Source organism: Peromyscus californicus, unplaced genomic scaffold, assembly GCF_007827085.1.
Source record: "Peromyscus californicus insignis strain IS unplaced genomic scaffold, ASM782708v3 Scaffold_9__1_contigs__length_137607984, whole genome shotgun sequence".
In the NCBI taxonomy this organism is placed as follows: domain Eukaryota; kingdom Metazoa; phylum Chordata; class Mammalia; order Rodentia; family Cricetidae; genus Peromyscus; species Peromyscus californicus.
In genome coordinates, this window is record NW_026294617.1 from 48,658,581 (window position 1) to 48,684,688 (window position 26,108).

A 26,108-nucleotide genomic window follows, 5' to 3' on the forward strand; every position below is an offset into this window, starting at 1 on the left:
TTGACTTCACTTCAAAGTCTATCAATGGTTAGGCACAGTATCATCATTTGTGCCAACATAAAACTAGGTACATGACTTTATATTTTAAATTGCACCATTGTAAACTTTATTTCATTGCATCTTCCCAATAGTTCGGGGAAATGGAAATTGTTATTTCCATTTACAGATGAAGAAAGGCAAGCTCAGAAACATTGCCAACCTTACACAGAGAACAGGTATCATACAGTAGGACTAGGATTTGAACACTTAGTTTTGAATTTAGTATCTTCATTATTGTGATGGTTAATTTTCATTGTCCACTTGATTGAATTGAGACATGCTTAAAAGATTAATACATTACTCTTCTGGTTGCATGGGATTGTTTTAGAGATGATTAATTATATAGGAAGAGCAACTTGGATATGGATGGTATCATCAGATAGTCTTGACTCAATTGGAACTAGGAAAAAAAATAAAATAAGGAAGAAAAAGTAAGGAGCCTATGAGCCGGGTCACATTGCTCTCTGCCTCCTGTGTGTCCTGCGGTATGCAGCTCCTTCCCCTGCTATGCCATTCCAAAATGATAATTCCATTTGCTACTGACCTGAAAGATAATGAGTCATTCAGCCTTGGATCTTTAAAACTGTGAGTCAAATTAACTATTTTCTCCATTTTGCTTTTTGTAATTTTTTTCTCACAATAAACACAAGATAAGTAATGTAATTATCATCATCATAATCATTGTTGCAGCAAAAATACCAATTATTTTTAATACTATTTTTCACATGTCCCAGGCACTCCATTAAATATTTTCACCAATTCTTACATACTTTTAAAGACAGAATAGTATTTTAACAAACTGCCACTATATTTTCATTTAATCTTAACAATAACCCCAAAAAACTGAAGTCAGGAAGTTGGTAAGTTGGTTAAGGTCACACAATTTGGCAATAGTAGATGACAGATGATTTATACTTTTATTTTTATTTATCTTTTATTTTGATTGAAGAATAGTTGATAATACACCAACAACTATACATAACTAGTATACATGTCTGTGTTTGAAAATAAGTGCATACCTATGAGATCATTACATTACAGTTCCATACATATAATCATTAACTATAGGAGTTTTCTCTGTTTTATTTTTGATGATAACCCTATGTCTATTGTACTAAACTTAAGCAAACAATACAATATTATTAACTACATATACTATGCTGAAAGTAGATCTGTAGGACTTTTTCACTTTACATAACTGAAACAATGTACTTGCTATGGTTAATTATCATTGTCAACTTGGAAGGATTTAGAATAATCAGGAGATCAACATATCTGGGTAATTCTCTGAGGCAATATCCACAAAGGTTTCCCTAAGGAAGGAAGACTCAAACTAAACATGAGAGAGACAATACCATGGGCTGAGGTCACAGACTAAGTCAAAAAGGAAAAAGCAAGTAATAGAATTTATGCATTGCTGTTTCATGACTGTGGATGCTATGTGACCAGCTGCCTCATGCCATGTCATGATGAAGTATACCTTAAAACTATAAGCCAAAAAATTTAATTAATAAAATTGAATAAATAAAATCAGACAGGTGGATCAATGGAATTGAATTAAAGACCCTGATGTAAATTCACACACCTATGAACACCTGATTTTTGACAAAGAAACCAAAATCATACAATGACAAAAAGAAAGCATCTTAAACAAATGGTGCTGGATAACTGGATGTTGGCATGTAGAAGAGTGCAAATAGATCCACATCTGTCACCCTGCACAAAATTCAACTCCAAGTGGATCAAAGACCTCAACATAAATCCAGTTACACTGAACCTGATAGAAGAGAACGTGAGAAGTAGCCTTGAATACATTGGCACAGGAGACAACTTCCTGAATAGAACACCAGTAGTACAGACACTGAGATCCACAATTAATAACTGGAACCTCATGAAACTGAAAAGCTTCTGTAAGGTGAAGGACACTGTCAATAAGACAAAATGGCAGCCTACAGAATGAGAAAAGATCTTCAACAACCCCACAGCTGATCTTCAAAATATATAAAGAACTGAAGAAACTAGATATCAAAATACCAAATAATCCAATCAAAAAGTGGGGCGCTGATCTAAAAGAGAATTCTTAACAGAAGAATCTCAAATAGCTGAGATACACTTAGAGAATTGTTCAACATCCTTAGCCATCAGGAAAATGCAAATCAAAATGACCTTGGGATTCCATCTTACACCTGTCAGAATGGCTCAGATCAAAAACTAATGACAGCATCTGCTGGAGAGGATGTGGAGCAAAGGGAACACTCCTTCACTGCTAGTGGGAATGCAAACTTGTACAGCCATTTTGGAAATCGATGTTGCATTTTCTCAAAAAATTGGGAATCAAGCTGCCTCAAGACCCTGCTGTACTAATCTTGGGCATATACCCAAAGGATGTTCAATCATACCACAAGGACACTTTGCTCAACTATGTTCATAGCAGTGTTATTCATAATAGTCAGAACCTGGAACAACCTGGATGCCCCTCAACCAAAGAATGGATAAAGAAAATGTGGTACATTTGTACAATGGAGTATTTCTTAGTTGTAAGAAACAATGACATTCATGAAATTTGTAGGCAAATTAATGGAACTAGAAAAAAATCATCCTGAGTGAGGTAACCCAGACCTAGAAAGGCAAACATGGTATTTACACACTCATAAGTGGGTATTAGCTGTAAAGTAAAGGATAACCAGGCTGTAATCCACAGTCTCATAAAGACTAGGTAACAAGGAGGGCCCAAAGAGGGACTCATGGATGTCCCTGGGAAGGAGAAGTAGAAGAGATTTCCTGGGTTGATGGGAACATGAGAGATTGTGTTGGGTGGGTTGATGGGGACAAGATGGAGAGGGAGAGTAATGAAAGAGATGTCTTGATGTGGGGGGCATTTCAGGATTAGGGAGAAACTTAGTGCCAGGGAAACTCCCAGGAATCCACAAAGATGACCCCAGCTAAGACTTCTAGCAATAGTGGAGAGGGTGCCTAAACTGGCCATCTCCTATAATCAGATTGGTGACTATCTTAATTGTCATTAAAGAGCCTTCATCCAAGTAACTGATGGAAACAAATACAGAGATCCACAGCCAAGCACTGGGCCAACCTCCAGAAATCCTACTGAAGAGTGGGGGAAAAATTGTAGGAGCCAGAGAGGTCAAGGTTATCACAAAGGAAACAACAACAACAACAACAACTAACCTGGCTCATAGGAGCTTACAGATTCTGGACCAACAGCTAGGGAGCTTGCATGGGACTGACCTAGGCCCTGTACATTTATGTGACAGTTGTGTAGTTTGGTCTGTTTGTGGGACTCCTAGCAGTGGGATCAGGACCTTTCCCTCACGCTTGAGCTGGCTTTTGGGAACCTATCCCCTATACTGGGTTACCTTACCCAGCCTTAATACAAAGGGAGGAGGTTAGTCCTACCTCAACTTGATATGCCAAACTTTGTTGACACCCATGGGAGGCCTGCTCCTTCTTTCTGAACAGAAACAGAAGAAGAGTAGATGGGGGGAGGAGAGAGGAGGAAAGGAGGGAAGAAGAGGAGAAGAGGGAGGGAAGTCAGGATGTAAAACAAATGAAAAAAAAAGTTAATAAAAAAAGTTTGTGAGCCAGAATGAATTCTTATTTCACTAAATAACTTTTGTCAGATATTTATGAGAACAATGAAAAAATAATAGTACAGAATTTTGGTACCAGAAATGGGTCAGTGTGATAAATCTAATCCTGCAGTATATAACTTTTAAATTGCTTCGTGGAAGGTATGTGGAAGGGTTTAGGGTTACAGGTCAGAGAAGAATTAGAATGCTGTCAGCAAGGCTGAATGGGCCATGCTTGTGGGAGTTTGGAAGACCAGAATGCTAAGAAAATGCAATACTGGAGGTCGGACTCTTGACATTTCATAGGCAAACAAAGACTTAAGGCCCTGGACTTAAGATAATTTGTGTTGTAGTCTGGAAAAACAACACATACCTGTATTTTGCTCATGCCCCTAGAACTTGATTAAGGCTGAATTTTAAAGCAATGAATTAATTTGTTTGATGAAGAAAATTTCAAGACAGGATAATGTTCTGGCTATATAATCTATAGTTACAGCTTACTGCTTTTATGTAGGTCTATAGTAAGAAACTACTAGAATTAGGTATGAAAAACGTTCAGTTTAGTGAGCAAAGGGGCCAAAGTAGATAACAAAGGCCATTCTATTGTCTAAGAAGTTCTAGTAAATTCAAGAAGAAAAGCCAGGTGGAGTGGTGGTGATGCACATCTTTAATCCAAGCACTCAGGAGGCAGAGGCAGGAGGATCTCTGAGTGTGAGGCCAGCCTGGTCTACAGAGTTGAGTTCCAGGACAGCCAGGGCTACACAGAGAAACTCTGTCTGGAAAAACAAACAAACAAACAAACAAACAAAAAACAAACAAACAAACAAAACCCCCCAAAACAGGAAGAAACAATCAGGGGAGATTTTCCAATCCTGGTAACCACACCCCCTCCACTCCACACAGGGCACTGCACTGTTCTTGATATCACAACTATTTAAGTAGTATATGATTTAAGTCTTGTCTGAGACTTTTTTTTTTCATGAATTTTACTGAATAATAGGTGAAGTCAAATTCTAATTTACCCATGTTAGTTTGTGGCAAATTCCAATCATGGATAAATTCTTTTTCAGGAAGGAGAAGAAATGATCTTCGACAAGAAGTCCCTCAAAAATGTTGTCCCAGCATTTGGAGGGTGAGGGGGGTGAGAAGTGAAATATTCTTTGAAGAGAGCTTTTTTTTTTATTACAGGTAATGATAGTAAATTTCAAATTTGCTTATCTTTATTTTACTTTAAGGAAGTAAATTAAAATAAATTTTATGAAATAGAAAAAGAGATGTTGAGGTACAAAATATCAGATAAGGGGGAGAGAGAGAGAGAGAGAGAGAGAGAGAGAGAGAGAGAGAGAGAGAGAGAGAGAGAGAGAAATAAGAAAACAAAAACCTAGTTTAATACCAGCTTTAAAACCAAGGGCAAAGCTTTGCATGCCACCTTACACCTGCAATCCCAGCACTCGGGATGCTGAGGCAGGAGAATCAGCCAGTGTGGGCTACACAGTGAATTTTAGACCAGGCTCGGCTACAGAGTGAGACTATTTCAAAAACAATAACAGAGCTAGCAAGATGACCCAGTGGATAAAATGTGCTTCATGAGCCTGATGAGTTTGATAGCAGGATCCCACCATGGAATGAGTGGGATCCCACACATACCTGCCATGACACACATGTGTGCATACATACTGACAACAATAATAATTTTTTAAAAATAAACAGAAACAAAATAATGATGGGGATGTGGATTATCAGCTCATTAGATGCTCTCAGAAGTCTGAGGAGAGGGACATTTGGTCTAAGAGTTGATTGATGAGTGATGTCAATGAGAGAACATGATGAGTTTGGTTTTTGAACACAGTCTGTAAGTGTTGTCAAATTCTGCGGTTGATTTGCCAGCTGGCAGAGGAATATGTCACTTACACAGTATGAAAAACCTGGAGACAATATGACACTGGAGATAGAAATCTAGAAACAATGGCAATAGAGTAAGAGCTGGAGAAGCAGGTTTCTTATGTCCTGCTTTGTTACAGATTTTTGTTGTTGTTCATTGACCCCTGTTAGATTGGAACCTTCACAGAGAATTTATGTTAAACAGATAAAGATAGTTAAGCACAAGAGGAGAACTGATATCTGGGAAGAATGATCTAGTGAGAAAAACTTTGGACAAGAATGAGAGGCAGTCGGAGTCACAGCACAGAGAAGGAAGGCAGACCATTGCATATAGGAGTAAATAACAATGTAAGTTTCATAAATAACAACACAGATAGAAATGGCAGATCCCACAGAAAGGCCAAGAATGATGTGAATTTTAAGGGAGCCGTTGGTTTGTCAAAAAACCCACAATTTTTTATTTTCCATACTTAAACTCAGCCAGCAGCAGACTCAGACTGGAGTAGAAAGAGTCCATTGCTGACACTCTAGAGCAAAGGGGTCCTCTTTGGTTGTTTGAGAAAAATAATTTTTGGAGTGAAAATAAATGAAGAGAAATACCTTCAGCAACTAACTCTGGCATTCTTCAATGTAGACAAAGAAATATCTTGGTTCATTTTAATGTTTATTTGTAATATTTTCCCAATGTTTTTATATGTGTTTTTTTTCTTTTCTTCCCAAACTTCTGACTTATGTGGTAAGCCTTTAGGGTGAGGAAGCAAGTCCAGGATGATTGGTCTTAACCAATTGGTCTTGTTAGTGTGTGGCAGAGCTGTGTCTGGACATGAGAACTGCAGACCTCTGTCCTGACCATTATTCAAAATGGTTGTAATATTTTAAAGAAAATTTATTTTATTTTGTGTGTATGAATGCTTGGCCTGCATGTATTTATGTATTTCACATGGGTATCTGGTGCTCATACAGGTCATAAGAGTGCTTTAGACCCCCTTGAGCTGGAGTTACAGACAGTAGTGAGAAGCCACATGGGTGCTAAGAACTGAACCCAGGTCCTCTGGGAAAGCAGCCAGTGCTCTTAAGTGCTGAGCCATCCCTGCAGCTTCTGCTGTGATATATCAATTGCAGGACAGGTGAGTTAGAAAAACAACACTGTTGACTTAATACATGAAGAGATTAAAGTAGTAACAACTAGTGCATGTTGGAAGAAATGGCTGCATATGTCCCACTGTTCAAAAGATTATGGATGACAACTATGGACACACCAAACTGGATGGGGAAAGTCTACAAAGCCTCAACCCTACACAAAGAACTATAGGTCACCCAGTGTAGTAGGATAGGCCCATAGTGTTGAGGAATTGGCTCAGACCAGTTGCCACGGCATGCACATAACATACTTCTTAAAAGACAACCTGGAGTCTGCCTGAAGGCCAAGCAACAAGAGCTGTCAGAGTTCCTGGGCACTGTCACAGGTTCTGGTCACTGTCAGAGTTCCTAGTTGCTGGGCAGAGTAACTGATCATGCTCAGGCAATGAGGGATGACCACACAGACTGGGTGTTGGGAGGAGGGTATATAAGACCTTCCCTGTTATTGAATAAATGAGTTCATTATTTGCTTTCACTGGCCTCCCGGTGCCTGTGTCATTGATGCCATGCCTTCTCACCCCCTCCTCCAGAGAGCTGTTAGAACCCAAGCAACAACCCAGGAAGGCTGGGAGCAAGAGACCTGGTCTTCCTTAGGGAAGAGCACCACTTGGTTGTCCAGTCCAAAACAGCCCCGAAAAAGTAACATTATATGGACTGAACAGGTTATAGTTATAATTATATATGTGTATACATATATGTACCCAATAACAAATAGGGAAAAAGGAGGCCATACATTTAAAGGAGAGTGGGGAGGTGCATATAGGACAGTTTGGAGGAAAGGGAAGAGAGAATTATATTAATCTTAAAAATTTTAAGATTAATTATATTAAGATTAATTATATTAATTTTAAAAACAAACGTGTTCTGTCACCTGTTTTTGTATATCTTTGTTTCTCTCCATCTCCTAGCTTGGTCCCCTTCCCCTTCTGCTAGAAACACTGTCCATTTCTATAATTATATTTCCACTTTACAAGTCAGAAGCTAGAAACACCATGTAGTTCAAGATTTGCTGATGTAAAGGAAGAAAAGAAAAATATGCACGGCTTTTCTGACATGCCACATCCAGTAAGGTGCTAACCAAGGCAGTTGCTAAAGGCAGAAACCCACCAATGCTTGTGATTGCTTAGACAAATCAAACTTTCTCGTGTTATGTCTCATTAACAAAATGAGGTCTTAATAAAACCAATGAACAAATCCACTGTTGATCTGTCAACAATGGGAAGGATACTTAGGTGTTTGACATTATAAAGAGTTAAAGAGACAAGTATTTTAAGAAAATTCAATTTTAGGAAAGTTGCTTCACCAAATAGTCTATTCTACTGTCTTGTTTATTTGATTTCAAATGCTTGATATGTGCTTGGCCTACCCACCATCTGCTTCTGTTTGATGAGCTCATCAATGATGTGCTTCAACTGTACTTTAAGGAAACTTATAAATGACTATGGTTCTCAAGACTTTTAGCCGCTTGCATTTGGTTGCACTTAAAACACACCAACAAGATTGTTTAAGCTCTCTTCTACCACATTTGATTAACCATTTTTAAAATGAAAAGATCCATGAACTAATTTATTCACATGTTGTTTATATTATTTCCTCACCTAGAGAATAACTTTCAACAATATAAACATATTATAGAAGTAAATGTGTCCATTTGTCAAATGTTTATATTCACAATAAGTTATAGAAGAGCATTATTAAAATTTTTATAGAATAGAACTTTTCAAGGCAAATAAATAATACCAATGAAAATATACCAATCAGATAATGTCATGTCTTGGACTAACATATTCCAATATCTACTCTGATTGGCCTTTATAATAGTTTATGATTTAAAATGCTCATTCATTACTTGAAAAATAATAAGGTATTATGATTGTCATATAGACAGAAACACTCTAATTCAGTACTTCTGGGAGTTATTTTACCTTCTCTTTTCTTTCCAGCATAACAGTCATTGCATAGTCCTCCAAAATTTGTCTCAGCTCCACAGATGAGTTTAGCTTAAACATAGAAATTCCCTATGTCTTAATTTTGTATTCCCTTTATTATAGGCAGACATGAATCTCTAGTAATAAAATATGTAGTATGGTAGAATGATGGACTATCTCACATTTTATAAAGGTATTCCCACATTGGGTAGACACTGACATGTACGTATTTTGGTATTGTTTGATTTTTGAGAGTGGTATACAGTAATGTATTAATGAAACAACTTCTAATCCAGAAGTCTGAAGAAGAACCAATAAGCTTTTTTTTTTTAATCTTTAAAGCAATTGTAGGGGATGGATAACCAGACCTGAAATCTGTAGAGCTGGCATCCAAGAAAAAAAGATGATGAGCAAGCAGGCCAGATTCCTTGAGCATGAGTTGAAGTTTGATAACTCCATCAATTCTGAGGTCTATGAACAGTTACTTTTTACAACTGCACTGCTTTTCAAATACATTACCTTGCCTATTTATATATTTTTATTATGCCTTTTCATAATAGCAAATCTAGTAATAATTCATAGGCTTCAACATATGATTCTGTAGCAGCATAATATGCCTACTTAAAAAGTAGAGTAAACCCATATCTAACACTACTCGGGTGACTGAAAACCTGAGACTAAGCCCAGGGACCTAAGGTAAAATCAAATATCCAAATACTGCTCTTCAATAAAATGACTTCTAATAATGTTGTACTTGCTCAGTCATGATCGGAGAAACTTCCTCCTGCAGCAGATGGAAACAATACAGAGAACCCACAGCCAGAAAATATGCAGAGAGTGAGAGACCTTGAAACACTCTGCCCTAAATAGAATGTCTTCATAAATCCCTCCACTTAGAGCTCAAAAAACTCTATGGAAGAGGAGGCAGAAAGAGTGAAAGAGCCGGGCAGTCGGCGATGGCTTACACCTTTAATCCCAGCACTCAGGAGGCAGAGCCAGGCAGATGTCTGTGAGTTTGAGGCCAGCCTGGTCTACAGAGCGAGATCCAGGATAGGCACCAAAACTACACAGAGAATCCCTCTCTCAGAAAAAACAAAAATACAAAAACAAAAACAAAACAAAACAAAACAAAACAAAAGTGTAGGAGTGTAAGAGCTGGAGGGAAAGAAGGAAACCAAGGAATCAAGGCCCTCTAAATAAACATAATTAAAGCTCATATGAATTCACAGAGACTTCATGGGTCCTTTGGGTATATATTATAGCTTGGTGTTTTTTTGTTGTTGTTGTTTGTTTTTGATCTCTGAGAGTGCAAATGAGTGAGTCTCTGATTCTTGTGACTTCTCTTGTTCTCTTTGGCCTTTTTCCTTCTGTTGGTTTGTTTTATCCTATTCCAATGTGTTAGTGTTGCCTTGTTATATCTCATATTATTTTATTTTATTATTATCCCTTAGAAGCCCATTTGTTTTCTAATGAGAGACAGAAATGGGGTATACCTGGGTAGGAGGGGAGATAGTGAGGACCTGGGAGGAGAAGAGGGAGGGGAAACCATAATCAGGATATATCATGTCAGAAAAACAAATCTGTCTTTAATATAAGGAAAAAAAGAGTAAATACATTAGTGATATTAAGTTTTTGATACAAAGCTTCTATCAAAACATGGCTCTGTATGTTTGTTATTCTGGATGTTATTACAAGTGGATTCTATTCTGACCCGTCCAGAAGAAAGATCACTAAAGTCCTTGATGGAGTGATAGTTTCAATAGTGGGCAATGGTGGCAGACACATTTGTACAAGGCTGGCACAAAGACTTGGCTCTGCTGTCAAGCCTTCCTCCTCCTTTGCTTTCTTTTCCTTGACTTAGTCATAGCAAACGCATTAGTTATGAAGTGGTGCTGTAAAAAGTTAAAATGTCAAGATGCTTTCAAAGCTCTAAAGAATTGAAACAACTAGTACTTAAATTTAGAGAAAGAGAAGCTTCCAGAAAAAAATATCAATTTTGAGGTTAAAAGCAAACTCATTTCTCTTTTAAGTTCAAGTCATGCTCAAATGCTTTGACTTTAACTTTCAGCTTAAAGATTTATTCATTTCTATTTCATTTATTAGCACATGGAAAATGTGAAAATAGTTGAAGTGGGAGACTCCAGGATAATAATAGATGTGAGTAGACAAAAAGCATTTCTGATCACAAATTTATTTAGCCTGATCAAATTTACAAAGGGATGTTTTCATATTAGTATTTCTGCTGTGAAACTAAGAAATCCTTTGAAATTAAAATTTCAAAAGCACATTAAGAAATACATTATTTTCTATGCAATATCTTTCTTCTATGCTTGAAGAAAAATCTAGATGATTGCTTGTCTAGCAGGTCACCAAAGTTGATAAAACTAAAGGATGATTCATAATGTATATTTATATGCAAAATGATGACACACACCATTTCAGGTTCTTGTAATATGAGTTTCCAACAAGGCAGTGATATTAATCTTTATATGTTTTGAGTGAGGTGGTCCAAAATCTATTTGAAAATATGGATGCTTCCAAATTACTTATTTTCACATATGTGTTTAGGGGTTCCATCCTGGAGATTTATTACACCTACTATTTAGCACCCAAAGAAGGACAATCCTGGCTACAATGCTGTCTAAGAAGTAATGTTTCCAAAGAAAGAAATGAATCAGCTATAAGAAGCTTTGAAAATACTTTCTATGAATTAAATTAAAACTGATAAACTTCTGTGGTAGGCTCTTACTTGCCATGCAGCATGCTAAGCTATGGCAATCAAAGATAATTGTAACTCAGACAATTCTAAAGATCCCTTAGTCAAATAAGGAAGCAAAAATGTATCCAGGAATATTGCAGTGATGTGTGGTTAATCTACAATACGAGACAAAGAGAGCCTTTAAGAAAAGTAAGTTGAGATGGGCAGCAGAGGAGATTTGAACAGTGAAGCAGGTTCCTTATATAACCACCACTATTCCTTGTAGTACTGCATACTTGTACTGATGGGACCCATGTGTGCTAGACAGAAAGTCTGTATCTTAAGTATGAGCACTTTGTGCCTTGTGTGAGACTTAAGATTCTTTGATGCATAGATTTGCATCTGATTAGTGGCAGTTTCAGTTGATAAGCAGTGATCTCATATAATAGATTCCTTGAATTCACTGTTTCTTCTAAGCAATGAAAACAAAACCAAACTGAGATAAAATCCACAATCTAACCCAGTACTTCAGTGCACCTATTTTGGTAAAAGGTGAAAGAAGAATACAATCTGGAGGAAATGGGTTATGGCAGCATGCAGGCAGACCCGGTTTGGAGAAGGAGATGATAGTCCTACATTTTGATCTGCAGGCAAAAGAAGGAGACTGTGTGCCACAGTGGGTGTAGCTGAAGCATATGAGAACCCAAAGCCCACCCCCATAGTGACACTCTTTCTCCAACAAAGCCACACCTCCTAACAATGATATTCCTTATGATCCAAGCATTCAAACACATGAGTCTATGGGGGTCCTCCCTACCTGTTCAAACCACCACAGTAACCAGTAACATTGCCCCAAACCCCACTGGCCAACAATTCAAAAATTTGTAACCTATTCCAAGTATTGAGAATTTTAATTGGTAGCATATGATGTCTAGCTGTGCTGTAAACCTCCCCTCCTCCATTATAAGCTAACTCCATTTAAACTCTGTTTATATATGTAGAAATTCTAGGAAGTTTCTACAGTAGATGTCCATAAAGGTGATATGGCCTTTATTTCTCCATAATAGCATTGAAAATAGTTTTAATATTTATTTTTGAAGTATGTATCATGTCTGTCTCTGTCTATGACACTTGCATGCAGGTGCTCATGGAGTACAAAAGAAAAGTATCTGGTCCCTGGAAGCTAAAGCCATAGGTTGTTGGGACATTGATTCTAGGAAGAGAATTATAGTTCACTCTGAAGTACCAGAGAGTGCTCTTAACTGGTGAGTTACACCTCTAGTACCAATTATTAATATTTATGTTGAGCTTTATTTCATGTCATTAAGGTTTTATTGAAATGTGTAGATTGTGCTGTTCTTGTTTCAGCTTTCCATACTATAATGATATATATGAGGCAATTAACTTTCAAAAAGAAAGATTGATTTGGGGCCATAGTTCTCAAAGTCCAAGAGCAGGTGGCACTATTGCTGTGGGCCTCTGGTAAGGGTGCCACATTATGGTGGGGGCTTGTGACATAGCCAAACTTTGATATCATAAGCCAGGAGGCAAAGAAGAACAATAGAATATCATCACCCTCTTGAAGGCTAGAGCACCCTTCAGTGAGTCCCACACTCTAAAGCCCTATCTAATAGAGCTATACTAAGTCCTGAGTCTTTAACTTATGGGTTTTTAGGAGCCATTCTGTCTTTAAAGTTGAGCCATGCTCTGAGATTTATTTTGCATTTTATACCCTTTATCTTTGAGCCCATTAAAAGTACTCCAAGAATCCCCTGATTAATTATGGGCTCAAATAGAGATGATGGTCCTGTTTTGTTGTTAAGTCCTCTGAGGCTCTAGTGGTAGGAATTTTTTGCCGAGGGTATGAAGCTTGCCAGGGGTATCATTGTAATTTGACAATAGTCTGTCTTTTCCAAAGTTCTATGGAGCAATTTTCTCACAGAAAACCAACTCAAAAAGTACAGATACACTGGCTTTGTTTAAGATGATTATTAATAAGAAAAAAACATTTCTTTCCAACACTGTGTGGGGAAATTGTTCTATAACAATCAGTTTTAACTAGCATTAAATTTGAAAATAATTGTTAGCTCCATTTCTAGGAGAAGTATCACACTGATTTTTGTTAAACCTGGCATTTAGCACAGCTCACATGCAATTGTGTAATATATTATTATTATGCAGCTCAACTTCAACTGTGCATAAAGCGGTTTCCTTCCCGCGGCATCTGACAAGGTCGGCTTCTGTATGGAAGTTTCGTTTCTTCTATTCAGGAGACATGCACCTGCTGCTGTATAAATTGTTTAACACAGCCCTCTGTGTTGAATATAAAGGCGGCTGTATACTTGGTAGTCTAATGTGATTTTTGAAAACAGTAATTTTGAAATACAAAGTGTTCTCTAGAGGGATGAAACTTCAGTGGACTGGACCCGTGATGCCTGCAACAAGGAGAGTCGGGCATGTGGTGGACATCTGTCGTTTTTGTCTGACGAGCATTCACTCTCCATTCTTTTCACAAAAATGATCTGACTTCCTCTGGGGAATCATTTATTCTCCATTCTAAATTGCTCTGTTTTGGTTCAAATTCAAGTCACATCTTCCAAACATTTTCAATAAATGCTATTTCTAGGGATTTCTGGGCCACTGTCATGACATGGAAGATCATATCCTGGTGGGATGTCAGTCCAGAGAGAGGATACAACTCCACATACCTCTATATTATATAACTTCACACATATAGGAAACTATTCCTGAGGTAGGAACTGATACAGAAACAAGACACAGAGACATGTTGACAACATCCTCACATAACCATATTATTTGCTTGTATCTGAAACCAGCTTATGTCTTACTCTAAGAGTACCTTTGTGTTAAATCAGCTTTTGTTGATTTTTTCTTCTTGTTAATAAAAGAAGTGTTTTTCACCATTGTTTGTGAGATGACTGTTCTTATTCCTAGATATCTTGGTGAGTAAGAAATAGCAAGACTACATTTTTCAGAGACCATTTTGATAGTCTGTAATTAAGCAGCTTTGAGTTCTAGTTAATATTGGATACACCAGTACCCACCTGTTTTGCTGAGGAAAAACATCTTCTGCTGACTGTGTACTATTTCTGGATATGCCTTAGAGATAATATCAATCTTTTGTATGAAGAAGGTAGATGCCTGTTTCTATAGTAATTGAAAAGTCTTTTGTGTTTCTTATCTAACTCATTTATTCCCTAGCTTTTGATCTCTTAAAATATTAGAATATTCACATTTATAGAAAATGTTCGATGTACATAGTCTATACCAATTGAACCCTCTGTCAGTCTGTCTGTCTGTCTATGGCTGATGTTATGTGCTACTCCATTGTTTGCAATGCTTTTCATACTCATCATCAGGGAAAATTCCCACAATGACCTAGTGGTTTGTGTATATATATATATATGTGTGTGTGTGTGTGTGTGTGTGTGTGTGTGTGTGTGTGTGTGTGTGTGTGTGTATTTGCTTTGTGACTTGTTTTTGAAAGATTTTTTTCTCCATTATGGCAAACCTAACACAAATGTGGATCCTAGGATTAGAGAAGAGAAGTCTGGAACAATATATGTAGCAATAAAATCTGTGAGTTCAAACTGCACAAGTCATGAGTAAATCAGCCTTGTTTTACCTTATACAAATAAACATTAAAAAGCGATAGTGAATTTAAAAGTCTAGTGAAAGAAAGGCAGAATCAGAGAAGCTTCTTCTTGCTGGGTGGTTAATAAAGGGACTCACAACTGACCAAATGACTGTGGAGTGCTCAGCCACAAATGAGAGCATCTGTTTCACAACCCCTTCCTCTACTGAAGAGAGACAAGAATGACTGTATGAACCAGGAGTTGGGGGGCTGCTTTGAGACAGTGTCCCTGGACAGTACATGGTCTTGGCACTCATGAACCCACAGCAACTGTGGTTTCCTGTACAAACTTAGCACACGATCAGCCAGTCAGCACCCCACCACGGGTTGGTGGGGCTCTCATGAGACCTCACTCCTAGAGTAGGAGCTTGTTGGTAGCTGATGGTTGCCGAGGGAGTGTCAGCTTTCCTCGGGGATTCGGTTTTTAGTAGGTTGCCCTTGCACATATGGGCAGCACTAATTGGACAAGATAACATGAAGGTGAGATGAAGGTGAGAGGGAGAGGCACTGGTGGATGGTTTTGAAGAGGTAAATGGACAGTGAGGGTAGTTTGATCAAAATACATTTGTGTGTGTGTGTGTGTGTGTGTGTGTGTGTGTGTGTGTGTGTGTGTGTGAAACTTCCAAAGAATAAATTTTAAATGTCTTAAAAATGGAGTAGGCTAAATGAGCCAATCATAGGCAGAAAATTTCTAAACTGAGTAAGACACAGCAAAATCATAGGGAAAAGAATGAGCCATTAAGTAACAGGTTTGAGACACAGTGGTTTTGAGAAGATAGTTATCTCTTTTAAAATCACATTTCTTAATATATAAGGTAGAGGCTAGCAAATTTTACCACATTAAATAATTCTGCATGAAGTTAATGCTATAAACAAATGATAGCAAAACAATAAAAATATCACTTACTGGAACATATTTGCAGTATAGAAAGAGAAGAATAGTAGTTCCAGTACAGACATAATGTCTAAAAGCCAAAAAGATAAACATCACAACATGAAAGAAACAGATACTCAAACAGAATTTTATAAATGAGAAGAGACACTGAAGGTCAATAAATATTAGCAATGTTCAACTTTCTGGATAATAGGGGGTTTGGAAATAAGCAACATATATGGAAAACATACATTTGAAATAAATTCTGCCTTGCAATTGTAAATCTGACCCTCTCTCCCTGGACGTCTGACGGAAGTAGCTTGGGAAGAAGACAGAAAATGTTCCTGCACCAGCTTGTGGTCACAGGTTCACTCTTGATGTCTCAAAGGAGTGCTCTCACAGCTTGGTGTATGGAGAAGCCCTAGGTGTAAGGGGTTGCTTTAGCTTTGATGGAATTGGAATCAAGATTGCAGTCATCATGCCTTCCAACAGAAGACCACAGCCCTTTCTGGGGCTTCTTAGATGTACCTCCCACTCAAGAAAATCTGTCAGATAAACTTGCAGGGACTCTCTGCCTACACTCTCCCTGAAGAGGCTTCCCCCAAACAGGGTCATCTTGTCCTTCTGAGTAGCCCCAGAGACCTCGTTGGCTACTAGAATTTGTTGTCTTCTCTTAAAAGGATGGCAGGATAATGAATTCTGGGAGAAGGTATTTCTGTCTTTGAAATTTCAGGCCTGGGACTCAGATCTGGTGCAGAAGTCTAGGCTTCACACTGAGAAGAGCTGTCTTATACTGCAGAAGGCAATAATCAAAATATCCCAGGGAGCTGTAAGAGCTTGAAGGAGGTGGCTGCTCTCTTTGTGGTTCCCCCTGAGAAGTCAGAAGCCGGAGCTGGCTCTAATTCCTTCTGATGGTTTGGCACATGTCCATGTACAGCCAATCTAACTCTAGAACCTGCTGAGAATATTTCCATAAAGCCTTAGAGGTGAGACATGTCTGAAAAATCCAAGTGACATAATTTTATCAAAAATTAACCAGAACTAAAGTATCTAAAGACCACAGGTATAAAAATCACTTTTTATACAGCAAAGGAAAGTTTTCATATAGAATGAACAAAATGTTCTAGTAGTTTAAAGGGGGTGGGAAGAGTAGCAGTTTTATCCATTAAGATTTAATGAGAAGGTTATGAATAATTATCTGGAATTGGTATGGAGACTGGGAAACTATAAAGACTAGTTAAAACAGCCATTTTTAATATATTAACATTTATTTCATAGCCCGTATAAAAGACAATCAACCTGGTTTCACATAACTTCCGTGTTCTACCATGAAAGAGTAGACCCAGTTGGCAATCCTAACAAGTGATCAGATTAAAAGGCAGTCCATAAAAGGCTAGTAAGTGCAATTTATAAATCTATCTGAATTTTTTCTTACACATTTCTCCTAACATATGGAGCCTGGCATTTTTAAATGAGATTTGTTCTTAACAGACCAGTGTCTTTCAAATCCCTTACTGTGTCTTTGGCATTCTGTTGCTCTCTAAGCTACTAGAAGTTGGTGTATTATCTTAAAGCAGGGACAGAATCTTGGCTAGGACAAGAGTCATTTACAGCGGGGTGTGACATAATTAGAGAGAGAGGATTCTGAAAGTGTGCACGCCGAAGGCATGAGGTGTTCATGTCCTGCCACACCATCTGGAGATCACCAGGTTGTTAGAATGGAGAAATGAACGGAGAGTGAAGAGCAGGAACAAGAGAGTGTAGAAGAGAGCTCTGTGAAGGAGAGAGGGTATGCACAGCTAGGCAGCATATAATTCAGAGAAAGCAAAGATGGCCTTCAGAGTCCTCCTACTATATGTAACTATCAAACACCAGTTAGTTTCAATTCACCTCTTAGGTCTATATTTACTTATCTCATCTTTAAGTCATACTTAATGTCATTGAGTGACCATATGAACACTTAGTTGGAAACCACTTTACATTTAACCCTTGTAACATGTCCACACTCACATATATTAAGTACAGTATTTTAAAAGACAAAGAAACCAATGTTTCAGAATCAATATAATTATCCAAACAACAGAGGTAATGACGAACTGTCAGAATGCAAATCCTGACTCTTACCATCTCAAGTGGCTTTATTTCTCTGTATTATAGACTACAAGGCATGTCTCTATTGAAATGTTTCAGCATTAATTATGTAAATTGAAGGACATTCTTTATACATAACTTAAAAATTGGGGTTTAAAGGAAATTAAGGTATGATGTTTTCTAGTTGCCTTCTCTAGGCCTTATACAGCAGCTATGCATATGTTCCATCTGTTCTAGTTTCATTTATTGTTGTGGTCATAAAACACCCTGACCAGCAGTGATTCAGGGCAAGAAAGGGCTATGTCAGCTTGCACTTCCACAGTTATAGTACACGATAGTAGAGAAGTCAATACTGGAACTTGAAGGTTACCTTCTATTTCTACTAAAGGCAGAGAGAAACAAGTATACCCACGCTTCATCTATTTTTCTACTGTCCAGTCTAGTCCTATATAAATAGGACTGCCTACTACCTACCTAGGGAATGCTGCTGTCCACAATGTCATGGATCTTCCAACAGCAATCAGCAATCAAGGTAATTTCAAATAGACAAGGTAATTTCACAGACCAACCTGAAAAAGACATTTACTCCAGATCTTTTTCCTAGGTAACTCTAAATTGTGGAAATTTGACATTTAAAATTAACCAAAGCCACCTGAAAGAAAATATTATACAGAGTAGTCTCCTAATTTATTTCATCACAGAACCCTCTTTCTCAAATAATTTGTGGGACTTTCCTCCCATAGGAGGCCTTTGGTGAACCACATTATTTGAAAATTCCTATATTTTTCTCTAACAGTCTATAATTTTTAAAGTGTAGTGAACAAAATTAGCTATTATCACACTTCTCAGGTAGCAACTACTTTTCAGTAAGCAGACAAAACTAAGTAATTATATCAGTCAATGATGCAAATCTTGAAGAGTTTGGAGTAGAATTTTTGATGTTCTTGAAATTACAGAAATTTGATTCATGTAAAGTTTGTGGATAATTTACCTCATTAAAAAGCATGAAACTAGCTATAATTATTGACCACGAAAGCAGTGTAGAACACAATGCCTCTACTCAGAGATGCACCTGAAATTTCAGAGCCTACGCACCTGAGATATGAATATACATGCTTTGGAACAACACATGCTATAACTTGTAATTGGAGAGATGAGTGCCACTCTGCCTACAGATAATTGTTCGCTTATATTTCACTTCACTAATTTTTTTTCCGCATGGAAAATTGCTAGCGTTATATTTAAAATTTGCAATCATCTTCTGCAATCACTACGTGTTTTGGGTGCTGCGTATGGTTTTGCTTCCAGAACTCATTGTATGCTGATACTATTCGTACACATTTCTGCATCTAAATGTACTTCCATCAGCTTGTTCATGTCGCTGATAATCATGCAATTCACACATTTTAAGAAGTTTACCTAAGGAAAAAGTGATTTATAAACAATGAATTTATTTTATGGCTGTTTGCCCTCTCAAAGTGTACTTTCATTCACTAAACTATTGATTACAAGTTCTTTCTTAAAAGTCATGATTTTTTCTTCACTGAATACAGATCCCATGCTTCACACAAGCACTGAAGGCTTTTCTGTGATGTGTTTTTTCAACTGCTACTACTCTGTTCCATTTCCAGATACATCTCACTATTCACCTTCCTGGACTTGTTGCAGGTGCCCCCGCCACTTGCTCCCCTTTGTGCAAGACAGTGAACCCAAATGCTCTCCACCTGTTTTATGAATTCTGTTCAACACAAGGTTTAATCATTCCCAAGTAAAAATTTCCTACCCCCTGGACTGTAACTATCAACGATTTTCGTTTTTGTGAAATGACTCCCACATAGGTACTTTAATGGCTATGTACTCTAGGCTCATTGATGACAGAGTCCCTATTAACCTTTGTAAGTTCTGAATCTCATAAAGGACTGCCATGAATACAATGAATGCTATATAAATATTCAAAAACATTTCGTATAATACAAACAGTAAGTTTTGTGCCTTTATACAGGTGGGGATTATTGGTGCCAAAAAGATACAAAGGACTGAAAATAATTTGTTAGTGCTGTTAAATAACTAATAAAGCTAGTGATTGTCAAATATTATTTCAAGAACACTTTCTTTTTTACCAGATATTATATATGGGAATTATATTGTATGAAAACATCCACAATGATGAAGAGAGTAATTCATAATATGTAAATAGGCATTTTAGAAGGTTCATTATATAAACTTATGCTATGAGTAGATCTTTGATATCTTGCTTTTGTTGGTACTTTTTAATTTGTATATTAGCTATTTCATATTTTTTCTAAGTTATATGTACTTGAGTCTTCAAAAGCTAGATTTTAATTAAATAGAATGGCAAAAGGTATTTTATTGTTACAGTATTTTAATGTTTTATGAAGAAAATAGTTGTTTCTAATATTTAAAATTCACTTCTTGAGGAATATTCAACCAAAGAGAAAAAGAAATTGTAAACTTGCATCTTTTGAGTGTTTGCCAGATAACATTCAGTCTACAATAGATGCCTTCCAAAACTAATTAAGGGACCATATTATTATCCATACAAACAGAACAAAAGCTCGGTGCAAGCATACACTCAGTCTCTGGAAATTCTGTCTGGACCAGCTGTCAATTTCTGGGCTTCTTTTTTTCCCCATTGAAGACTATTCATAAAATGAAGATAAACACATTCCCTTCCTGCAATATGGGTGTACCTTAAAATGTTTAATGCATCAGGGCATTTGGGAGATTATTTTAATGGATTTTTACTAAGTCATGTTTTGACAGTCAATTTAAATACATTTAAGTTAACACTATCACCTATGCTGAAATCCAGCGGGAAACAGGAAGGTTCTATTATGAAAGGCTGAAGGAACCAGATGATAAAGCATTCCATTCAAAATAAAAAACTCAATAAAAAAAACATGAGTTAATCCAATTGCTATGCTTGAGGAAATATACTTTCCTGTACAAGTACCTAAGCCTATGTCTTGTAGAGCGAGGAAACTCTTCCTGTGCACTCATATTTAATTCTCTCGCTCACCAGTGAACTCTTGAACCACTGTATTATGATTGTGCATAATAACAGTAAATAGAATATTTTTCTCTTTCACTAACAAAATAAAACATGTCTGGCCTTTGACAAAGTTCTTAGCTTCAGTAATAACATTGTTGTGTTTCCTATTCACTCACCTATGGTAAAAACTGCAAGATGTTGCCAGGCTGTTTCCATTCACTCAAACATCACTTGTTTCACACTAAGGTTCAAATGGATGTCCATTTGTCTTTCATTCTGAACTCTGATTGATAGTCAGGATGAGATGTGGGCACCTTAGCAATAGAAACAGTTATTATAAAATGCTACTTCCCTGGCAAGCTGGGTTAAAAAAGAAACACAAAAAACAATTGAGAAATCAGAGAACAAAATAAGATATCATGAAAACAAGAACAATGTTTCCCTTTGAGAATAGTAGGGTTCTTAAAATATCTCAGAATGTTTTACTCAATATAAGTGATGATTTTTCACTTGTGCACAAAGGAGTATCACTAATACTTTAATTAATTAGATGAATAAATTAAACAAGCATTGAAGTCATTGTACCTGGAAGAACACTCAGGTCTCTGGCCCAGCTATAAAATTAGGAATTGAACTCATCCTGCTGCCTAGTTTAGTTTTGGATTTGAATATGGATGAGTGTGGTTTGAGTGCTTGTACTTTTGTTCATTTTCTCTTATTGTTCTATGCAATAATGTATAACATCAAAATCCTGGCCAAATAAAATGGTTTAATAGTCCTACATCTATCTGCAGAACTTGTTCACACTTGAGTATCTAAAAATATTACCATTAAGATGACAGTATCCAATATTTATTTGTTGAATTCTGTGTGTGTCATGTCTTTTAAGTCATCTGATTATCTAAGCAATTAGCATAATTATTTTAAGCTAAACCAATTCTTATATATTTTTTAAATCCCCCTTGACACTCTCTATGTTTTTTTTTCTTATTTTTATCTCCCCTTTATCCTTTTCTTTTCTTTCTAATAAAGCCTGGGCTGACCCTGCGCTTCAGCTCCACCTGTCTCATTTTTCCAGTGCTAGAATTACAGGCTTGTGCTACTGTGTCGGGCTTGAGTTTCTCTTCCAGTTATGACTTACTCTATCATACTATCTAAAATTTTTATTGTAAGTATTGTTTAGGATACTAAGTCCACACATACGCAATAACAATGAATGAAAAAAGAGACCACGAATTTGAAAGGGAGTGGGAAGTGTGTATGGGAGGGTTTGGAGGAAGAAAAGGAAAGGAAGAAATGTAACTGTCTTGTAATCTAAAAATAATAATTAAAAGAGATTAAATTTTAATGTCTTTTGTGGGATTTTTTAAAAGTAAAATCTGTTTTAGACAGAATGATTTATATAAGGCTTGTAGGAAAGTAAATGAGCATATTTAATTGTTTTTCTCAACAGATTCAAAGGCACAAGAAAGTCACTGATTCAAAGGCAAATTTAAAAAAGAAACAGAAATGTTGGGAAAAGGTAACTCTTGGAAGCACATCTGTCAATCTTAAAAAGTGAACTGAGAACCATTAAGTAATTATACTGTTTATCACTTTTTTGTTGCATCTCATGTGGCCACTGGAGATTGTCCATATACAAGTAAATTTGAGCACAGTTTTGTTTAGGAGTATTCTTAAATATTAAATTAATATTGTAAAAAGCTCATCTCTGGAATTATTCCTGGTACTCTAAGAAATTGTAACTTAATTTTGGAGGCCTCCCTCACCATGGCATCCAATACCTTACACTTAATTTTAACTTGATAATCCATGTATTCTGAGAATGTCATTGCACACTCATGCAGGGCAGGGTGATTATATATAAACACTTTTGTAAAGCGTTATAATTTGAAATGAGCTTACTAAATAGTGAGTTTGATTACACATTTTACATATAGCCGTAGTTTTGGTCAACCCATCTCCCCATTGCCTTCTCTCCTGCGCCCATTCTTTTCCTCTTAGTCCTGTTACTCTAGTATTCCCATCTCTTCTTTCCTATCACATGTATTCTATTATACCTCCAATATATATTTAACTGACTTCTGGGCTAGTAGGCTGTCATATGACTTTTCACAACCCTTCTTTTGAGTTAGTCCTCCTTCCTTTTCCCAGAATTCCCCTGTACTTCTGGGCCCCTCCTTGTTTAATGATTCCCACCCCTAGTATTCCACCTCCTTACTTTTGTCTTACCCACAATCTACTATCTGCTCTTCATGTGTTACCCTATCCCTTCTCCAAGGCTCCTTTCTAGTTTTCTGGTTGCTTTGGTTACGTTTGTGATATGTGAACAATATAGGCAGCCAAATTCCCAGCATATGTGAAAGAGGTGCTCTCCAGGACTTACTGCTAACTCAGAAACTAGTGGTGGGTGACACGTGCAAAGGAAAATCATTCCTTCTTGTGGAAGTGGTCACTGGTAGGTTTGCTGTGCTCCAGGGGGTATCCTTGAATCAATGCACATATTGGCAACACATATGAATGTGGTGAGTTTTAAAAAAAAAGATCTCGGGAGGCAGAGCCAGGCGGATCTCTGTGAGTTCGAGGCCAGCCTGGGCTACCAAGTGAGTCCCAGGAAAGGCGCAAAGCTACACAGAGAAACCCTGTCTCGAAAAACCAAAAAAAAAAAAAAAAAAAAAAAAGATCTGAAGTTGCAAGTAGAAACTGTTGGGGAGTATTATTTGGGGAATCAAGAAATTTGCAGATGGATATGATCCTATTTCCTAGTATATAAATATGAAATTCTTAAAAATAAAGATTATTATTAATAAAATAAATTATTAGGCAATACACTTAACAACAGCAACAACAAAAGGCAACCAAATGTACCCCTTTTGTTTAGCTTAAAATAGTTAAGAGGCTGATATTGGAATGTCCTGTATAATACAACTAAAATATTTTGGAAAAACCTGTGGTGGTATTGTGTTCCCCAAAATATTATGCATCTTAATAAACTTATATGGGGTCAGAGAACAGACAGCCACTAGATACAGAGGCTAGAAAATGGTGGCACTTATGCCTTTAATCCTAGCATTCCAGAGACAGAAATCCTTCTGGATCTCTGTGAGTTCAAGGCCGCATTGGAAACAGCCAGGCATGGTGACTCATGCCTTTAATCCCAGAAAGCAGCCTTTAATCCCAGGGAGTGGTGGTAGAAAGCAGAAAGGTTTATAAGGCGTGAGGACCAGAAACTAGAAGCATTTGGCTGGTTAGGCATTTGGCCTGGTTAAGCATTCAGGCTTCTAGCAGCAGTTCAGCTGAGAGCCATTGGGATGAGGACACAGAAGCTTCCAGTCTGAGGAAACAGGACCAGCTGAGGAATTGGCAAAGTGAGATAGCTGTGGCTTGTTCTGTCTCTCTGACCATCCAGCATGGCCCCGGGTTTGATTTTATTAGTAAGAACTGTTAAGATTCCTGCTACAAAAACCTACTAGTTTTTCCTGATAAGACATTTTATCTTGAGGAAGAATTGCAAGAATAAACTATATAATAAGTCATATCATAAAAATTATAGTATATTAATATCAAGTTAGAAAAATAGATATTTGAAAATAACTTTTCTAATGTAGCATAATATAGTCTCATTGGGTAGAATATTTTTGCACTAACTGAAAATGATTTAAGGTGGAAATGATACTAAAATACGTGCATGTTTACATTTTTTTAATTTATTTGTTATGTATACAGTGTTCTGTCTGCATGTATGCCTGCAGGCCAGAAGAGGGCACCAGATCTCATTACAGATGGTTGTGAGCCACCATGTGGTTGCTGGGAATTGAACTCAGGACCTCTGGAAGAGCAGTCAGTGCTCTTAACCTCTGAGCCATCTCTCCAGCCCATGCTTACATATTTTTAAACACAAACTATCCATAGAAAATACAAATATGTCTTTGTAGACACCACTGTTCCCTGTTGCCACTTGCTACAGCCATGGTCAACTCCATCGACACTACAGCCATTGGTGAGCCCTTCACTACATCTTCTTCAAACTGTTTGCAGACAGAGTTCCAAAGACAGCAGAAAACACACGCTCTGAGTACTGGAGAGGAAGGACTTGAATAGGGTTCCTCCTTTCACAGTATTATTTCAGGATTCATGTGCCAAGGTGGTGACTTCATAAGCCGTCATGGCACTGGTGGCTGGTCCATTTTCAGGGAGAAATTTGAGGATGAGAACTTCATCTTGAAGCATACGGGTCCTGCAAGCATATTTGTCCATGGCAAATGTGGGACCAAATTCAATGGTTCCCAGTTTGTTATCTGCACCGCCAAGACTGAGCAGCCGGATGGCAAACATGTGGTCTTCAGGAAGGTGAAAGAAGGTATGAACATGTGGAAGCCATGGAGCGTCTTGGGTCCAGGAATGGCAAGACCATCAAGATGATCACCATTGCCAACTGCAGACAACTATTTTTGATTCGTGGGCTCTTATCCACTAGACCATTCTTTTTGTAGCTCAGGAGAACACTTCCACCCCATCTGGTCCCACTGAAGTTTTTTTGAGTACCTCATTTTCCTCAATACCCTCCAAATCTATCTGGATTTCGGAGTTAAGTTTATGATTATGAATGAAAACTAAGTAAGAAAAAATGCAAATATTTGAGACATTTTTTCTCATTTGTGCAAAGATCTTCTATCCCCTTTATAGAAAACAAACAATAAAATAAAAGATAAAGGTTGAATTTTGTTTTTCCTAGTAAATCTCTGTAGTTGTCTGTCTAACCTGGCAGTAGTGTATTCAGTATTAGTTTCCTGGCTGCCATTATGTAGACACATTCACATGGTTTATGTTGTTCTCTATGCATTTTTGTCTGTTTAATAGTCATTAAACCATGAGTAATAGAATTGAAGATGTCTGTAGCTAAATATTATGAATGACTTGAAATAAACAGCCCACTATATTTGAAATAAAAAATAAACTAGAACTCAAGTCGTAACTATTTTTCCTGTATTTTTTTTTCTTTACTTCTTGAATGAACTTGACTTAAAAATTCCCCCATGCTTTTTCACAAGACACTCAGTGGTTATATGAGCTAAGAAGTAGAATGTAGACTCAGCAACGGCTTGGAGACAGGTAATCACCAGCTATTTTGATGGGTTTTCTGTAATAATAGTAAAAAAAATAGACAAGTCTAAAATGAAATATTGCATTTGAACCAGGAAC

At 37.1% G+C, this 26,108-nt stretch overlaps 1 pseudogene; it reads left to right on the forward strand.

Annotated features, from left to right (window-relative positions):
- The first annotated feature begins 18,394 nt into the window (after window positions 1–18,394).
- LOC128106584 (peptidyl-prolyl cis-trans isomerase A-like) lies at window positions 18,395–25,399 on the forward strand (annotated as a pseudogene).
- Window positions 25,400–26,108: the final 709 nt, after the last annotated feature.